The 19375-nt window shown below is 38.1% G+C and overlaps 1 protein-coding gene across 4 annotated transcripts in view; it reads left to right on the top strand.

Annotated features, from left to right (window-relative positions):
• The window catches only part of coro7 (coronin 7), a 119898-nt gene that overhangs the window by 41307 nt on the left and 59216 nt on the right, over positions 1 to 19375 (top strand). The gene's annotated exons all lie outside the window — the stretch shown is intronic.

A 19375-nucleotide genomic window follows, 5' to 3' on the forward strand; every position in this document is an offset into this window, starting at 1 on the left:
ATAACAGACCCTCTGTGTGGAGACAAATTCCCCCTCATAAAGAAAACACTTATACCACTAAACGTATCGGGGGTTTTGCAGAAATACCATAGAAGAACCATTCTTCCCAGAAACAGACCGCGTACTGATCCGTTCTTAAAGGAATGGTTTTGCTATTAATAACATTTAAAAGAACTTTATCAAGTTTTGATGATATCAGAGAATTAATTGCGATTTCGAGACTCAAATGATATCATCTTGGCCAGATTAATCAATTGAGAAGTCAGGAGGCCATCACACCCAAGTTTTGGCTTGGTTTTTTGGGACAAAATTAAGCTCTTGTCGCATCCCTGGATCCTCTGGGGGCCGAACGCTGCAACCTCAGTCTTGTTATACTTGCAAATCATCCACATAGCAGTTAAAGCCGTGTCGTGCTTCTTAAAGACGTCTCCTAACCGAAGTATATACAGTGAAAGAAGCGTGGGGGCCAGAACAGAGCCTTGAGGCACACCACATATAAGCGATGTCGGGCTTGATGCATATGCGCTGAATTTTAATGCATGCTTCTAGCAGTCAGATATGACTTAATACCAATTTAAAGCCATTGAAATGATCATTTTTCACAGCATGAAAACATTTAACGTTCCAAAGGACTTTGAAGAACATTCTGCGGAATGGAAAGATTCCGCAGTCTTAAAAAGAAACGTTTAAAGTTTAGTTTTTGCAGCGATACCATTTTTCTTAGTATAAAGAACATTTCAATCATTTCAAACCACTAGGATATTTACCACTATAAAGAACCTTTTAAACAATGAAAAGATTCCATGGATGTTAAAGGTCCTTCATCTAACCATTGATGCCAATAAAGAATGATTATTTTTATGCTTGATGCTCAATTTGTAGGAGATTTGATTGAACAACCAGATTGTGTTTTTATTTGACTGCTTGGACTGAAAGATGTAGGACAGTTGAGCTGCCTCCCGTTGAGAGTCTTTTCTTGACTGCTTGGAGGAGGGATGAAGCATTTGCCATTGTTATGTTATTGGTTGACAGAGCAGAGACAGATCATCTGGTGTCAAGCTGTCCAGCATTCTTCATTTTTCTTATGTCAACACCAGCACAGACAGCAGTAAACGCTTCGGTTCACGCCTAACAATAAGGCTTCCAGCGACTAGTTTTCCTTCAAAACGGTGCCAGTTATGCAGTTATTTTTGTATTGCATCAGCCTGTCCAGTGGTTTTTGTGTTATGGTTTTGTCACATTGGTTCTTTTGAATATTTATATTTTTTTGGATCAAGTTGCTGACGGGATCTGAAAAGTGTCTAAATCTAGTAACACAATTGTTAAGTTGGCAAATCTTAATTTCTCCAGCTAAAAGCTAGGCCGTGGGTCAAACATAAAATATAAGATAATAAAATTAGTGCCGTAAAAAAATTTTGTTCTTGCATTATTAATGTGCTAATTATATATATATATATATATATATATATATATATATATATATATATATATATATATATATATATATATATATATATATATATATATATATATATATATATATATATATATATATATATATATATATATATATATATATATATATATATATATATATATATATATATATATATATATATATATATATATATATATATATATATATATATATATATATATATATATATATATATATATATATATATATATATATATATACGTATATATATATATATATATATTATATATATATATATATATATATATATATATATATATATATATATATATATATATATATATATATATATATATATATATATATATATATATATATATATATATATATATATATATATATATATATATATATATATATATATATATATATATATATATATATATATATATATATATATATATATATATATATATATATATATATATATATATATATATATATATATGTATATGTATATATATATATATATACATTGATTTTGAAAGATTCTGCTACGTTGTGGTCCCTGTCAAATGAATAAAATCACTAAAATACAAATAAAATGGTTACTTTCAAAATACATCTAAAATAAACAAAATTGTGATTTTTGTTGTGATAATTGACAAACATATTAATAAAATAAATATACTTAATTTCTTTTTAAAAATTAAGTTTATTAAATGTTTATTTAGAATTAAATTACATCTAAACAGTCATTAATCATTAAAACAAAAAAATCTATCAATAAATATGTAAATATGATTTTACCTTGAGAAACTGAATTAAAATGTAAAAATATAAATAGTGTAATATGAACAAATTTTGTGAATGACAACAAAAATATATACAGTTGTTGTTATTATTATATATATATAAAATTAGCACAATAATGCAAGAACTAAATTTATATATATATATATATATATATATATATATATATATATATATATATATATATATATAAGGGCTGTGTTTTACTTTACTGTGTTTTTATTTTACTTTAACCATATTATTTTTAGTATTGTTTTATGTGTAGCGTGAGCTGTTGCTACTGTTATTACATACTCAAATGTCAGTTCATAAGTTTTAGCATCCCTGAAATGTTTTTGTTTAATCTCTTGGCAAATTTTGTAAAGTGAGCTTCGGCATACTCCTCGTGTCCACTGACTTTCCGTTGCGCACACTGCGTACGACCGCTTCAGAGACGCTTTCCACGCACTCCCGTTCAGCTGAATTGACTCCAAACCATGGTGATCATAGCGGAGGGTCAGTTGTCTTTAAAATCGAATGCAAGTGGCAGGCAGATGCGAGCGAGGGCTTTATTTTCACCTGTCCGAACGTCCTTCCCCTTCGCGTTTTCTAGTTTTCCCCAGCCGCACGTCAGATCTTGGCGCCATGTTCCTCTTAAATCTCGCCCTGCTGTTTCATAATCTGCTCATATCAGAGCGGATGGAGCGAAAGCCGATCCTCCATCGACTCTATTACTCTTTTATTTTCCCAGTTTTAATTCTCCAGAGTTTCTCCGGGCTTAATTGCGCGACTGGTCGCCGTCCAGGACAAACTGGAATCAAGAAGTAAATTGGGGGGAAAATGCAATCACCACTTCCCCTCGCCAGCCCAAAAAAAACCCAAAGGTCAGCTGTTGTCCGCTATCGTGTAGCGTGACGAGCCGGGAGAGATACTGCTAGATCCTGATCTCGGTCTTTGGCACTGGCTGCGACGCAAACTGATGTCTCACTGCGTTACCGCTGAAATACCAGCCAGATAATCGGCGCATTACCTCGGAGACGGGATCACGCTGCTCTGCAGAAAACCTCCTTTAAAGAGTTCCTCTGAACTGATGGCCAGTGCGACTGGATGTGGATTTTTAGCAGCAATGCGCCGTCGGTCGAGGCAAGACCGCGCTGCTAAACCTCTTTTGTTCGTACATGAAAATGGCCGCAAGAAACGGCCCTCCTGTGGCTCCTGAAGAGCAACTACTCTTTTGTTTGCTTTGTTTAATGAGGGTTTTATGGCCCTCGCCTGTTTTGTGTTGCGATTTACGTCGCAGCCAAACACTGTGGTGCGATTGAACTTTGGTTACGAGCGCTTTCTCAGAAACGGACGGAAAGAAGGCCGATTAGGCGTGTTTGTAGTCGTGCAGTAGTTCTGGATAAACTGGCGTTTGAATAAATAGTCATATTAAGTCCTGGACTGAGGAAAAAATGACACTGAAATGGTACTTTTTGTATTTTTTTTTAATAATATAATAAAAAGACAAATTATAATAATAATGCAAACATTTCTGGCCACAGTCCCAAGGTTATTTCAAGGTTTATATATAAAAATTAAGAGTCCCCATAGGTTTTTATTGTACTGCATTGAAGGGTTCCCATAGCTTTTAGTTTATTTTATGTTTTATTTCAATAATATTTTTCATTTTTAATATTTAGATTTTTATTTATATTATTTAATTGGTTTTTACATTCAATTTCTATTTTTATATTTAATAATTGATTATAAAAAAAAAATATATTATTATTATATTATATTATATATTATTGTTATATTTCATTATTATAATCGTATTATTTTATTTGTCAAGCACTGCTCATTTTGTACATTCTCTTTTTTCATATGACTCTATCCTGATACTGTATTATTATTATTTTATTTTTCCCTTCCCCTTGCATTCCCCACGTTCCACATGTTGGGCTGAAGTCGGTCTAGTTGTGGTAAATGGATGGGTGTTTTAATTGGTATGGAGTATAACAGCCTCATGCTTGTTTTCCATATTGAACTGATTTTAATCTCAATTGGAGCTCGTTGCGTCCACACCCCCACCTCATAAACATAATTATAATGACTTTAATTGGACCTTCTGGCCCGGTTGCAATCAGCGAACTTTACAATTTCGCTCAATTGCAACCAGCTTTTTGAGGAAACGCTGGCAGCGGAGACTCAGTTCCTCCAGGACACAAACTCAGGTGGACAATCGCACACAGACAGGCAGTTGATCGTGGATATGGGCTGTTTGTTTCTTTATAGTTGCTCTCGCTGTGGGGAATTGAGGGTCTGTCTTGTAGCTCAAAAGTCGTAAAAACCCTGCAGGAGGCTTGAGCTTCGCTTCATAATTGTCCACAGTTGTTGCACATATCCACAAATATATGCATCCGTATACCGCCAACATGCAATCTCACGAATCTGTGTGCAGCTGTGGAGATGTTTAAGCGTTGATTTAACACAGTCTACAGTCTGGAAAATGCAGGTTCTTTATTGCCACGATTCCATGAAGAGCCTTTAACATCCATGAAACCTTTCCGTGCAAGGTTCTTTAAAGTGGAAAGACGTTTGGTTAAAATGTTCTTCGTACTAAAAAAAAAAAATGGTTCACTTAAGGCCCTTCGAGAAACCAAAAATATGGTCACAGTTTCTAAAACTGGGTTGGGTTGCTCTTGTGTTGGTTATATCTGAGTCATATCTAAATATCTGGTCATATCTGGGTCATATCTAAATATTGAGATCTGAGATCAGCACCTATTATTGCTCTTTTTTTGACCGCTTCTATTGTCCTCATTTGTAAATTGATTTGTCTGATGAAGTGTGTTTACGCTTGAAAGGTCACCTGTGGCGAGAACATCATTTTATTTCTGGAGCCGTGTTGTGCCTCCTTTGATCTTTTTGTTTTAATCTGCTAAACGACTAAATGTAAGTATTTTCATGGAAATATAAAACCAACCTCATACTTACAAATAAATAAATAAAGCTATTGTCATTATCGGCTTCGATGGTTCCATTAAGAACGGGGTTCTTTGGAATATTCCGCTGAGAAGTGATCGCTAAAAAGCTCTTTGGAGAACCAGGACGGATCCACCTTTGTTTGTAAGAGTGTAGAGGACTGAAAAGCTTGAGTTGTAGCTGTGGACCGCGAACAAAACCGTCAAGTCCTGGATCTCCACGGCTCTTTTGTCGGGGTCTCGGGGCCTCGGGTGGGGCCCCGGCACGCTCAGGCATCTGCTGTAATCCATCCAAACTGGCTTTAATCAGCCGGATTGAGGAGCCTGGCTAATAAAGACCCCCTCCTCCCGCCCCCGCGCTTCTCAAATCAATCCCAGATGATTTCTCCAGGCCCGGGTTACCGGCACAAACGCTGTGTTTACGTTTGGCGCGCGTTGGGCCGAGTGTACAGTAGTTTGGTTTTCCTCCCTCGGCGCTCTTTTCTGCTGTCAGTTCCTTTTCTTTTGAGCTACTTTGCGTGGACGGAGCCAGGGCTGCGGTCGCGCGAAGGTCTGGACGCGAAGGTCACGTCGGGACCCGGGGTCCAGGTGTCGAGGTCAATGGAAGCTTTAGTTCGAGGTTGGTGGGTGATGGGAAGACGTTCCAGCGAGGTCGCCAGATACGCTCAAAAACTGGCCGCTTTTCCCCCCACGTCTGCGCTTTTTACCTGGTGACCTCCAGCTCCAACGCAATGGGATTCCAATTAAAGCGGCGCATGCCGGCGACTAATAAAGAGCTCTCGGGCCTCTCGGAAAGATGGATGTGGAAATATTTGACAGCTGGCGGTTGAAATCCCCCATAAATCCCTGGCGTCTTTGTATCCGTCCCGCAGGTATTTTCAAAGTGCCTGTGGAATAAGTCCCTTTTTGTGCCTTCAGAAAAGAATAACAAAAAGTAAAAGAAGAAAAAGTGCTCCCTTTTCCACCTTCTTTTTTCATCCCCCTCCACAAATATGGTTTTAATTAGGAATTTAGTTCTTCTTCCATCTGCTGAGCTGCTGTTATTCTTCTGTGGCGTTTTTAAGTGTCCTGACGCTGGTTTTGTTTGGTACTGGGAATTGTTTTGTATAGTTTTTTTTTTTTTCTCTGTGTTTTGGCTGTCTGTTAAACGGCTTGATTATAATGTTGTCAGTGTAAAAGTGTAAGAGCATCTCCCTGCTGCACCGTATACAGCCGTTAACGTCCAGGTGTTGAATACATCTGTTCATGATCACACACTCTACTGTACTGTAATGCCTAGAGTTGATTATATATATACTGTAAAGTACCATGTTTCGGCATGAAAAAACAGAAATGTTGTGTTGTTAATTTTTTTAGATGTTTAATATTTAATTCATATTTTCATATATATATGTGTGTGTGTGTGTGTGTGTGTGTGTGTGTATATATTTATATTATATATAATATATTTATATTATATATATATATATATATATATATATTATATATATATATAATTTTAGCATTTTATTTATTAAAATTAATAAAAGTACATTGAAGCTGTTTTTCATATTTTTCACATGACATTTTTTTAAATATTTATCGTATAATAAAAATTCTTTTTTTCAAGTTATTTTTAATTATTTTTATGGACATTTATAAAAAATAAAATGAAAATAATTTTTAAAAATTTATAAAATTATTTTTTTTTATATATTTTTTATTCCATATGGCTTTGTTTGAGGAAAAAACCATGGAAATATCTTAATATTTGTGGTTTTACTCTGTATATATGCTGAGCTATAGGAGAGCTAATATTTCTCTTTCCTCTCACTGTGCACTATGTATCCCTCTCTGCCGAAGTGTGTGTGGGTTGGAGCTGTGGCCGTCCTCCGCTCACGGACACGGAGCGAGCGTGTGTTTCACATTAGTGCATGCTTTCCTGCACTGCCTGCACTACACTAGCCAATAACTGCTGCCAGCACTGAGTGCCACTTTAACAGGCCAAACACACACACACACACACACACACACACACACACACACACACACACACACACACACACACACACACACACACACACACACACACACACACACACACACACACACACACACACACACACACACACACCAGCTCCTATTAATATAGGCCTAAAGTTAAGTTAATCAAATTTGGAAAGTTTCCGATATGGAAAAATGTTACATTGAAGCAAGTATTGAATCAGTTAAAATTATTTTAATGCAACTTGGCTTTTGTATTCAAGAGCTAAAAGAAAATACTTACCACAGACCCCAAATTCTATCTATCTCTCTATCTATCTATCTCTCTATCTATCTATCTATCTATCTATCTATCTATCTATCTATCTATCTATCTATCTATCTATCTCTCTATCTATCTCTCTATCTATCTCTCTATCTATCTCTCTATCTATCTATCTATCTATCTATCTATCTATCTATCTATCTATCTATCTCTATCTATCTATCTCTATCTATCTCTCTATCTATCTATCTATCTATCTATCTTAATGTGTGTGTATTGCATGTCTATTCTGTATATATAAATACACTTGCATATATTTAAGAAAATGTTATGTTTATATATTAAATATATTTATCTACAAAATATAAGTATATAAATGTAGATATTTTCTAAATACATACAGCATTTGCGTATTAAAATAAACATAATAAATATACATACATATTTTTTATTCTGGATGATATTAATCGTGACAACACACATATAAACAATATTGTAAGAAACTAAAATATCTCTTTATTTAATTTATTTGTTTGTGTCCTCTTTTTTTAAATACGGTTTATGCATTTTTTTGTCTATTTTTTACATTCATGATTTTTGATTATTAAAACATTTATTTATTTGTATTTATCTGACACCTTTTTAAACGTGGCAACCCTCTCTAAACTATGAGCTATTACATGCTGATCTGGAAGTAACCGTCTGGATTCTCTCTCTAATAAATCGCCAAAACGAACGCCATAAAATTGTCCGGCTACCTTTTCGTTTTCGTCTGTTATTGGTCTTCGCTACGTCAAACCCGATCACACATCTTTCAGCGTTTGTGTCCTCGTCAAACACGCTGCGTTTAGCTCCTGACAGAAAGGAAAAGCGTGCGTCTCTGTGATCTGACGCCACTTACTCTCCCGTGGAATAACAGAAACGTATTAGTGTCAGTCGCGCGGCCCCTCAATTAGCGCTCCGATGGCCGCTTGGCCCGAGATCGGAAATGTGCTGAAGTCTGAGATGTTACGACAGCGTTCGTCTACCGCCTGCTCGCGCGTGGAGGCCGAGCGGAAGAAATTAGGTGCTTTAATGAGGTTCCCAACTCCGTCCAAGTGGGACGCGGGTGGGAGGCGAAAGTATTTCCTCACGCTGGGAGAAGGAGAATGAAAAGAAGTAGCGGAGAGGCTATCGAAAAGAACAGCGGCGGTCGTTCACGACGGGTTTTACCCTCCCGCGTTTTGTCCGTTGTGCTTGACATGTATTTTTAAGGTTTGGATGCAGGGTTTGAGTATCTTCTTATCTCCAAAATGTGGATCTTTTTAACGCGGCTTAATGGACGTTTTGGCGTGATTTCGTGTAGCTGCTCCGGATTCGAGCAGGCGCGTGTTGATGAAGCTGAAAGCCAGTTTTCATCAAGCTGACTTATTAAGTAGGGGCTATAAAACTGATGTATGGGAATATACGTACATGCAATATACCACTCGCAGACTAACACAAATCACAGCGTCACATCCACATTCCTGTATGATTATAGTATTCACTCCTGGTTTATTACCCAAAGCCATGCCGCCAAGTCTGTTTTTTTGGTTTTTTAGTGTCTTTGCCGTGTTTGGCAGCATTGATTCATCGTTATTTTTAGAGGAGCAGCACTGAATTAAAACATCAGAGCGCTGCAGAAATCTTATTTCTGCCCTGACAACGGGTTTTACCATGGTAATGCACATTAATGCGTCGACAGAGCAAGCTGCTTGCCTATGATATATATATATATTAAATGACGCCAATGTATAAAGGTGGAGCTGGGGAAGGAGGAGGGTTTCTGAAGTGTGCTGTAACTGCTTAATGCTTAATTTGCATCAGTACACACTCATATTACTTAAATTTAACATAAATTACATTTTATTATAATTTATTTTTTTGTTTGTTATTTTAAAATTATATTATTAGTATTATTATTAGTTTTGCTATATTTGTTCTTTTGAAAATACAATTTTCTAATTTTTATATTTTTTATCTATTGGATTTTATTTTTTTAAATATAAATATATCTTTTATTATAATTGATCATTACATATAAGTTCAATTAAAAATAAATATTTATTATATTATTATAATATTTATATTTATTATACCAATGTATGTTTCAGTTTGCTCCATTAACTTTACTTTAGTTTTATTGGCTGTACTTTCGGAGAAACCAAAGGGGATTTTTTGACGGTAGGGTTTGATCCGTCTATTATTCTATGTCTTCCATCAGAAGCGATTTGCTGAGATTGGCGCTCGTCGCCGTCCGTTTCGCCCCGACGCTCCTTTACCTCGTTTCCGAATGTCGGTCTTCTTGCGGGACTTTCCCTCCCCGTACATAACGCTCTTCTTGTGTGCGAGCGGGCAGCGAAAACCGCATCCCCCCCGAAGCCCACCGGCGCAAAAAAAAACCGCCCCTCGATCTGAGCGCGCTGGAAAAACACAAGAGCCTAAAAAAGAAAGGCTTCTTTTTAAAGCGGCGGAGAAACCAACGCGACGCGCGTCTCGACCCGTGCACTTCGCAAAACCACCTTTCTGGAAGCGACCCCGAATAAATAGACACCTATCCAATGCGAGCGAGGACGGGAAATGAAAAAAAAAAAAAAAAAAAAACTGGCTGCAGGAGCTGGAGCGTTGACCTTTCTGCGGTTCACTTTAAATTACATCTCTTCAGAGGTAAAAATGCTGTGGCGAGGAGCAGAGTTTCCCCAGCTCTCTCTCTCTCTCTCTCTCAGGAGATGGATTTAGAAGCTGTTGCGGTCGAGCGTCCGTGAGCCCGTGAGACGAGGGGCATTAGGGCTGATCTGCATTTTCCACCGGGGAGTGGATCGGCGTCAGGCTGCGAGTGGACGCTGGTATTTGTGTAGCGCAGCGCTGCGTTTGGCGGCCTTATTACAGAGAGGGCAGACGCTCCGAACCGCACGCTCATGAGCCAGGCCTGGAGCGCACGGCCTTGAGCTCGCGAACAGAAAAACCTCTTAAAGCTGGATGGCGGTTGCCATTTTTGGCCGTTTTTCGCTCGCGTGTTTTGCTCGTATTTAGACTTCGAGTCGTTTGAGGGGACTGCTCGGTGCGCGCCCGGACGCGAGATACGTTTTCCGGAGAAGAAATCGCTCATGAGATACCAAGATTTGTTTTTCGTAGATTGCATCGATATGAATGTATCTGCACTTATTGCAGATTATTTATTATTTGATTACCAAAATAGTGGTTCGTTACGGCCCTAGGTTAGCCCTTTCAAAACGCAACTGCGTTGCTGTACTTTTTGTGATTAAAAGAAATATTTTGCCGTTTAAAAATTTCTTTACAATAGTTTTGTTCTAGTGAACCAGCTATCTGTGTTTTTATCACATTTAGCACCTAATGTCAATAAGCCTTAAAATAGTCATAATTTTCCAAGTATATATATATATATATATATATATATATATATATATATATATATATATATATATATATGTGTGTTGGGTTCGCCAGGGACCAATTTTGGCTCCCATCATCTTTTCTTTATATACTCTTCCACTTGGTTCCATAATTTGAAAACATGGACTGTCATTCCATTTGTCTTATTTATAAGTATATATATACATATATTTATAAAGAAAAGAGGATGGGAGCCAAAATGGACCCTTGGGGAAGCCCACACCTAGTTAACACAGCGTTACTAGAAGTAAGCTCTCTTATCTTTACTGAAAATGTTCTACTGGTAAAATAAGATTTAAACCACTCCAATGCACTGCCTGTAATACCTGAACAATGTCCCAGTCGGTCAGTGAGGACCAACAGTATGATCAACGGTATCAGATGCGGCAGAAAGATGCCCGAGTCATACGTTAATGGTATATCATTTAAAAACCTTCAACAATGCAGTCTCGGTTATATGCTATTTTCGGAAACCAGACTGAAAACCCTCAAAGATCATAACGTCAGCTAGGAAATTGAGAACAATCTAAAACAAAAACGGTTCAAGAGCCGTTTTCCCCTAAACATTGGAAATCGGCCTGGTAAGCAAGCCCTGTTTTTCAAGCAGAAGACAAACCGTTGCACGTGTTAGCGGATCGATAGAAGACATTTTAAAATGACCGTTTTCCACGCAACAGTTCATGCAAGTGATATATCAAGTGCTTTTAAAAAAAGTGCCACGTATGACTCGTGCTACAGCGGGAGTCACATGATAGCTTCGCGTGAGGAACGTCGAGTGGAAGTTCACTCGCTGTACTCGTACGCCGACAGTCTTCCTGAGCTGCCACATCTAATTCACAATTGTGCACCGGACAGATTAAAACATGGCTGGTTTTTGCTGCAGCCGATGCCAAAACTGCATTGGTTTTCTCGCTGCTGTAAGCGAACGCGACTTGTCGGTTCAGATTTGCGGAGGGAGAATGAGATTTGAGTCGCACAAAGCCATCGTATGACCTCAGAAGACTTCAAATATATTGTTGCGTGGAAGTGAGCTAGTAAAGATGATTCCTTTTGCGCCTCACTGAACATACGGGCGAGTAAAACATCCGTTTTGAGTGCGCTTTAATTGACTTTATTAAACGCCTGGCTAATTTCAGCGTTCGTTTTCTTCTCTCTCCTCCTTCAGTGTCATTCTAGCGCTCGTGTTTGATGGCTCTGCCGGTTCAAACTGCTTCTTAATTGGCCTGACGACGTCTCATAAAGCTTACGTGCTTCCCGAGCTGCCATTCAGACTGAATCGGACCCGGACAGCGTGTCAATGTCCAGACCCTTCCTGCCATTAAAAGTCTCTCTGAATAACTACCTGCTCTGTGACCGCATGAGAAGAGCGTCTGTTTGTCGAAGCGCTCGCCGGGGTCACACCGGTCAGAGGTCACGTCTCCTCCTGGGTCGCGTTATATAAGACGCTCTTTATGAGCAGTTCGGCTTGGGAGGGCCGTGCATTTGTTGAGTTTGGGATTTAACTAGATTCGATGCTACGGCCCACCCAAGGATGCGTTAGTGGGGTTAGTTAGGCCTCGTTCGCGCCGCAGGTCTCGATGCCCGATTCTGATTTGTTTACATGTTTGGGTTTTTTAAGTTGTGACCAATATCTGATTCATGTGCTTATACTTGACATAATGAACATTATCTGCACTTTTACACAATCGCATGGGCACATGTTGGATTTATTTCCACATACGAAGCCTGCAAGCGATCTCGAAATATTCAAACGCATGCATTTTTTTCCTGTTCATAGACCAGATCTGATCTGTGCCGCATATGAGCAAAAAAATCGAATTAGGTTACATTTAACTGACTCTTTAAATGGATCCTAACTGGTTTGCGTGGGCGAACTGTTAAACATGGGCGATGATTAAATGGTCACTGATACTGAACATCTGTCGTCTGATTCCTGAACAAAATGACTCTTATGAACCAGTTCTTTTTAGTGAATTGGAAATATAAAAAGTGACCAGTGCGGTCTGAATCTTTAATGAAGGGTCTGTTTAGTGAATCAAAACGCACTTCTTAGTGACATTGGCTTAAAAGTGCCATTTGTTTCAAAGTAAGGCTATGCGCAATGTTTTTGATTATCTAAAAAAAAATCTGAATAAATTTGAATCATTAAAAAGAGCCGGTTCTTTTGAGGAGAGACCTCTCCTACACACACACACACACACGTGATTGTAAAGCATTTTGGGTGTACAGCAATACACAATAAATGACTTTATAAATGCGTCATTCATTCATAAGACTCATTTCTTCCAGAATTAGACTGCACTGTTCATGCTGCATGTTTTTGATTCACTAAAAAGAACCGGTTCATAAGCCTGATTCACGAACTACTCGGTTGACTGCACTCTTTTTGTGGTTCTGGTTCTAGTGTTGTTTTTAAGAATGGGACTGGTTGTGAATAACCCTAACGAGTTTGAGCTTCCTGGACGTTTTCAGTTCTGCCACGCAAGAGAAGAGCGCTTTAAGTGAAGGGCGGTAGACACATGAAGAACAACCCATTTTAATTCCCCCGGGTGAGTCCGGTCCTGGGCGTAGGTGACCAGAGATGTGTTTGTGTTGCTGTCAAGCTCTAGTGTCTGTGTGGTCCGGCGCAGCTGCTTCTGAATCCCACTCGGGCTTTGTCTGCGAGGGACAGTGAAGCACAAATACACACACACACACACACACACAAGATATTGTTCTTTCATGAGCAGAAGCGATGACTGCAGGCTGTGTTTTTGGGCTGTGCTCCTACTGTCACGCTCTGAGCCCCTCTAGCTGCTCTGCTTTATGAGGCCTGTGTTTGCACTTCCACACAGTGTGTGTGTGTGTGTGTGTGTGTGTGTGTGTGTGTGTGTGTGTGTGTGTGTGTGTGTGTGTGTGTTCCTCAAGTCACCCTCGGTGCAAAAATGCGTGTCCTCGGGCTCCTTGTTGTAATTCAAGGTAGGCAGCAGCGTTGAGTTCACATCCTCTTGCCCTTCACAGAGTTTCTTTGTCTGTTAATTTTTCACTATGAGACTAGAACGGGCTGAAGCTGGGATTTGGTAATGAACCAGCCATGCAAAAAAAAAAAAAAAAAAAAAGTGTGAGGACACATTGTACAGCACAAAAGAAACCACCTGTTTGTGTAACAGTCGATTTAAAAAAAAAAAAAAAAAAAAAAAATTACTGTAAAATAATCTCTAATTGCAATTAGTACTGGAATATTATTGATCAGATTTATTAAGATCAGTTAATGCGCTAATAATAACATCAAAGTGTCCAGTTTTTATTGCATATACATTTGATATAATATTTACATCCCTTTATATATTTGAGTTTACACATTTCATTTATATAATGTTCAAATTAAATGGTTCCAAAAACAGCAATTATATTTATTTATTTATTTTTATTATTTAATCACAGGTAATTTTATATTTACAATTATATCAAATAACAATTATATTTATTATTTATTTACGTAAATGTTCATTTATTAAGTAAGTTTTTCATAAAATGTATACATTATAATTTAATAATAATGTTAAAATTAAATCAGTACATTTAAATATTATATTAAATATTTAGTTTTAATAAAAATTGCTACTACTGTTACTACTAATAATAATAATCAGTCATTTTCTTTTTCTATAATAATATTCTACCACATAAATAATGAGTGATTTAATGTTTTATTAGTCATTGATTTAATGAGAATTTATCAATTAACATTTACATTTTATTTTATAACTGCAATTTATACATTTAATAAATAAATCAATTAAACAACTTACGATAATAACAATTTGTTATTATTATTATTATTATTATTATTATTATTAGTTAATTGGTATTAATTATAATAATTAGTATTATTAGTTAATGCATTTGGATTTGGTACTTCAAACAGCTTTTACTGATCTGGTTTAATTTTATTTTAGCAATTATTTTCATTTAGATTTACTATTCATGTATTGTATAACAGTTACATTTATTTATGTGTTTAATAAAAATGTAATGCATTTTAAAAAAATAATCTAAGATGACCTACGTTCTTGTTAATTTATTGATTAATATTTATATTTATATGTATTCATTGTTTTTTATTAATATATAAATTAATTGAAAATAATAATAATAATAAATAATAATAATAATAATAATAATAATAATAATAATATAAAGTTTTATTGTTTAACTGGACTATATTGGACTACAACATTGTGGTTTTGTTTCTCTGGAGGTTGTTTTTCTCTGCCCTTGAGCTAAGGTAGAGTCAGTTAGCTGATGTTTAAACTTCTGGTCTGCCAAGACCACATTCCTCACCCAAACCCGAAGCGGGCCAGAAGCGTGTGAATCAGTTCTCGCCGCGGTCCGCTCTGTTGACGTAGGTCCAGGTCGTTAGGTCGCGAGACGTCCTAAACATTGACTAATGCTCTTGTGTCATTTGTTTTTCGGTTCAACTCCGTGAGCTCACGCTTGCTTCATCTGGCCTGGCGCTGAGTAGCGTGGAAACCTCTGAGAAGCTCTGAGATAATGCCGATGCAGATGTGTGAAAAACTCAACTCTTGTGCTTTCCTGCCTGTCTTTATTCTAGGTCACGTTCTGCTGGCTGACGGTGCGTCGAAGCCTCTCCGTTTTGGGCCAAACACGTATCCAAATTGAAAACGAATGTCTGATAACGAAAAGCAGGCTTTCCCACGCTAACATGAACATGCGTTTGCTCACGCTGCGCTCCTGCAGGTGAGAGCGCGGTGTTTTGGGTTTCAGAAGGGCTACGCCTGGATCTGGCAGCCGCTCTGAGCTTTATTACGTGTGGACCACTAATGCTTTTATTCCTTGAGTCACAGCATCTTTTCCAGCAGTGCTTTGCTCTGTATCCTGACAACAAACACCCGCAAATCACTTTTAAGTCATCCTTTATAGCGTATGGAAGATGTTAGACGGGTGTTAATGATTTAAAGCAGCTGTGTACGTTTAGCAGAACTGTTTAACTGTCAACATTGACCTCGACTAACACTGGAAGTAGTGTTCCGTCCCAGGTGATCCGCTTTCAGGTGATCCGCTTCCAGGTGATCCTCTTTCAGGTGATCCACTTTCAGGTGATCCGCTCCCTTTCAGGTGATCCACTTTCAGGTGATCCTCTTTCAGGTGATCCACTTTCAGGTGATCCGCTCCCAGGTGATCCACTTTCAGGTGATCCGCTTTCAGGTGATCCGCTTTCAGGTGATCCGCTTTCAGGTGATCATCTTTCAGGTGATCCACTTTCAGGTGATCCGCTCCCAGGTGATCCACTTTCAGGTGATCCACTTTCAGGAGATCCACTTTCAGGTGATCCGCTTTCAGGTGATCTGGTTTTGTGTGATCCACTTTCTGGTGATCTGGTTTTAGAAGATTCGGTTCCAGGAGATTCAGTTTCCACTTTTGCAGATTTGATCCACTTTCAGGTGATCCACTTTCAGGTTTTAGATCCACTCTTTCAGGTGATCCACTTAATCCAATCTTAGGCAGGTTCAGGTGATCCGGTTTCAGGTGATCTGGTTTCAAGTGATACAGTCTCAGGCAATCAGGTTTTAGGCAATCTGATCCAGGCAATCTGGTTTCAGGTGATCCACTTTCAGGAGATCCACTTCTCAGGTGATCCGCTGATGTGGTTTCAGGTGATCTGGTTTCTGTTTCAGGCTTGTTTCGAGTGATCCCTTACTCTTTGATGGGTTGTATTTCAGAAGAAAACTGATCAGAATGTTTGAAAAGCCGGTTCATATAGACTCAGTGGAACAGTTTTGGTGTACATCATATGTAACTCATACAGTTATTGCCCATCACTCCTCTTTCTGAAAAATGTGGAGCATGTTTGTTGATTTAGAGGCTGGAAACCTTCTGCTAAGTGGATGTCCCTCCAGAATCGTCTCCTGGACCCAGCACCTCTGAGGTTTGAGCATTAGTATCCCAACTTGTTTTCCTCTCATGCCTTTATTCCTCTCCATTGTTCAGCTAAATCCCCCTCCATCCTTCCCTTTCACATTTGCGGTTCATAATATCCACCGGCCTCATGCGGAGATCAGTGTCCACTGCATTCTTCTGTCATTATTCTTAAAAAACTCTATTTTTCTTCATCATTCCAGTCTTCCCAGTCCTCATCTTCTCTATCTGCGATGCTAGCGTCAGCATTCCTGCGGTCCGTGGCCCCGGGGGCCGCATTTAAACCCGGCGAGAGGACAATTTGTACAACCCCAAGTGCCTTACAGTGTCTAGCAGGGCGTATACATGGAGGAAACGTCTTCATTTGTGAGATGTCTTTGTTTTGATATGTTCAGAAGAGCTTGAACTGCTGACGAACCGGCCTGCGGTTTCGCTGCAGGAAATCTGATAAGAGCAAAAACAAAATCTCCTCCGTGACTCTCTGCGACTCTCCTCCAGACTAACCTTGAGTCGTGTGATGTGGTGAGATGCTGACGGTTTGTTTTCCCGCTACTGTATCACACACATCAAACATCAGACTCGGGTCACCCACGACAAAAGAGGTAGTGATGGATTATTGCTTTCACTTTCTTTGAGGCCAAACTCTAAGCCTGTTAGTAGTCAATGTGCTCTTTTTGCAAATGGCGTATGTGTTTTAAAGGTTTGTTTTCTCTTCGTTTTTATGCTAAATGACTTACAAGTTAGCGCATGCAGTCATTAAAACAAGATATATTCTTATAAAAATGCTGGTTCGAACTCTTTTTAGCTAGTATAGTTAGTATAGCTAGTATAACTAAAACAGAAATAAAAATAAAGCTAAATAGAAATTTTGCTAAATAAAACCCAAGTAGAAATATTGCAAAAAAGGGATTAAAACAAATGGAAATAGCTGAAATAAAATGTTTCGTTTGAAATAATTCAACTAAAGCCGAAATATAATCAAGCTAGAAATTAACATTAGCAAAATAATTGTTGAAGAATCAAAATAAGTTAATGGCGATAATTAAAATAAAATGGATTTGAAGTAAAATGATTAAAAGTGAAGCTAAAATTCAAAATGCTAAATAAAACTATTAAATATTTTTTTTAATTATACTGAAACAACACGTGCTTACTGATGCTATGTATGTACGCAACATATTGTAATTAATACTTTTTGTTAATATTTCGTTTTTCCTGCCTATTTTATGATGCAGAATGTTAGCAGATTAGATCTTTACTAGTCATAATTCATAAATCTATTTTTTTAGCTAATTCAATCTGTCCTAGTGGACGTAATAATGCCATAATGTCTACATTCGTAAGGTGGCATGCAATCTTTTCATGTGAGGTTTTTAAAATTTCCTCCAAAGTTATATATACTATATTTTTGTGGTCACTGGACAAAAAGTACTTATGGGCTTATTGCTTGTATACGGCCAGAGTTTCAGTATCACTGCATCCCTAGACTGTAAATCTATCCCTCACAGCCTCTTTATCATGAAACGTGCCGTCTACCTGACTGAGCTTCATGCTCATGTTTGTACCTGTAGGTGTGCTGTAACAGTAGAGCATCTATGGCAAGAATGAGGCATAAACCAGGACAAAAATGCGAGGGGGGGGGACTCTTTTCATAAGACACACGACCCTGTGTTAAGGCCTGGCGTCATCGCTCTAGAACCGAGTTTGGAAACGAAAAAACGGGAGCAGAACAATATTTACTCAGCAGTAATTTTCTGTGGAATTTTTGGAAGATAATTTGAAAAAGTCAGCTCGGGTGTCTACAATAGGCCCTTTGAGCCGCTCGGTTTGAGTCTGGCTTTGGAGCGCAGCCAGAGGACCAGCTCTCTTAAAATCACAGAATAAAAGAGGCCTTTTATTGAAAAGCTGGAAAGCAGACGCACACACGCATTCAGCTGCCTACCGCCGTCCAAACACACACACACACTCACACTAACTTGACGTGCGCTTGTACGATTTCTTGCCAAATTTTGTCTCCATCTGATGCCTTGGCTGTTGTTCTCTCGCTGTGTGAGAGTTTTTGTAGTTTTTAATTGTTTGACATGATCGCGCTCATTACTAATGGAAATGCTATTAGTGCTGGACAGCGGTGGGCTGTTTTACGTGTTTGTGTTGTTAAACGGATTTAATATGCAACAGATTGCAGCTGGATGCTTGCAGATAAGCAGACTTTGGAGGCGGTGTGAGGGGTTTTTTTGCAAACCCGTCCAAATGTACCTGTAAAACAGATGGGTGGTCAGTCCGAGGATGTGCGTATTAGCAAACAGTTCTCATTAGCTTCAGTCCAGTGATGTAGATGGAGGCCAAATGGCACCTATTTGATTTGGAGTTCGTTTGTTTTTAATAAAAATTCCTGTTTACCTCAAGCTTTCTCCATAAAGGGAAATCTATTACCTTTCCCTGGCACTCAAACTCTAAAATTCCTCATAAAAGTTTGCTTTGGGTGGTGCTCTTGCAGATGGTGTTGAGGATGCTAGCGCTCTCTTTCTGTGCGCAAAGTCCTCTGGAGAGAAGCAAAACACTTCTTTTTTTTTTTTTGCC

This window comes from Puntigrus tetrazona, chromosome 3, assembly GCF_018831695.1.
Source record: "Puntigrus tetrazona isolate hp1 chromosome 3, ASM1883169v1, whole genome shotgun sequence".
Taxonomy (NCBI): Eukaryota; Metazoa; Chordata; class Actinopteri; order Cypriniformes; family Cyprinidae; genus Puntigrus; species Puntigrus tetrazona.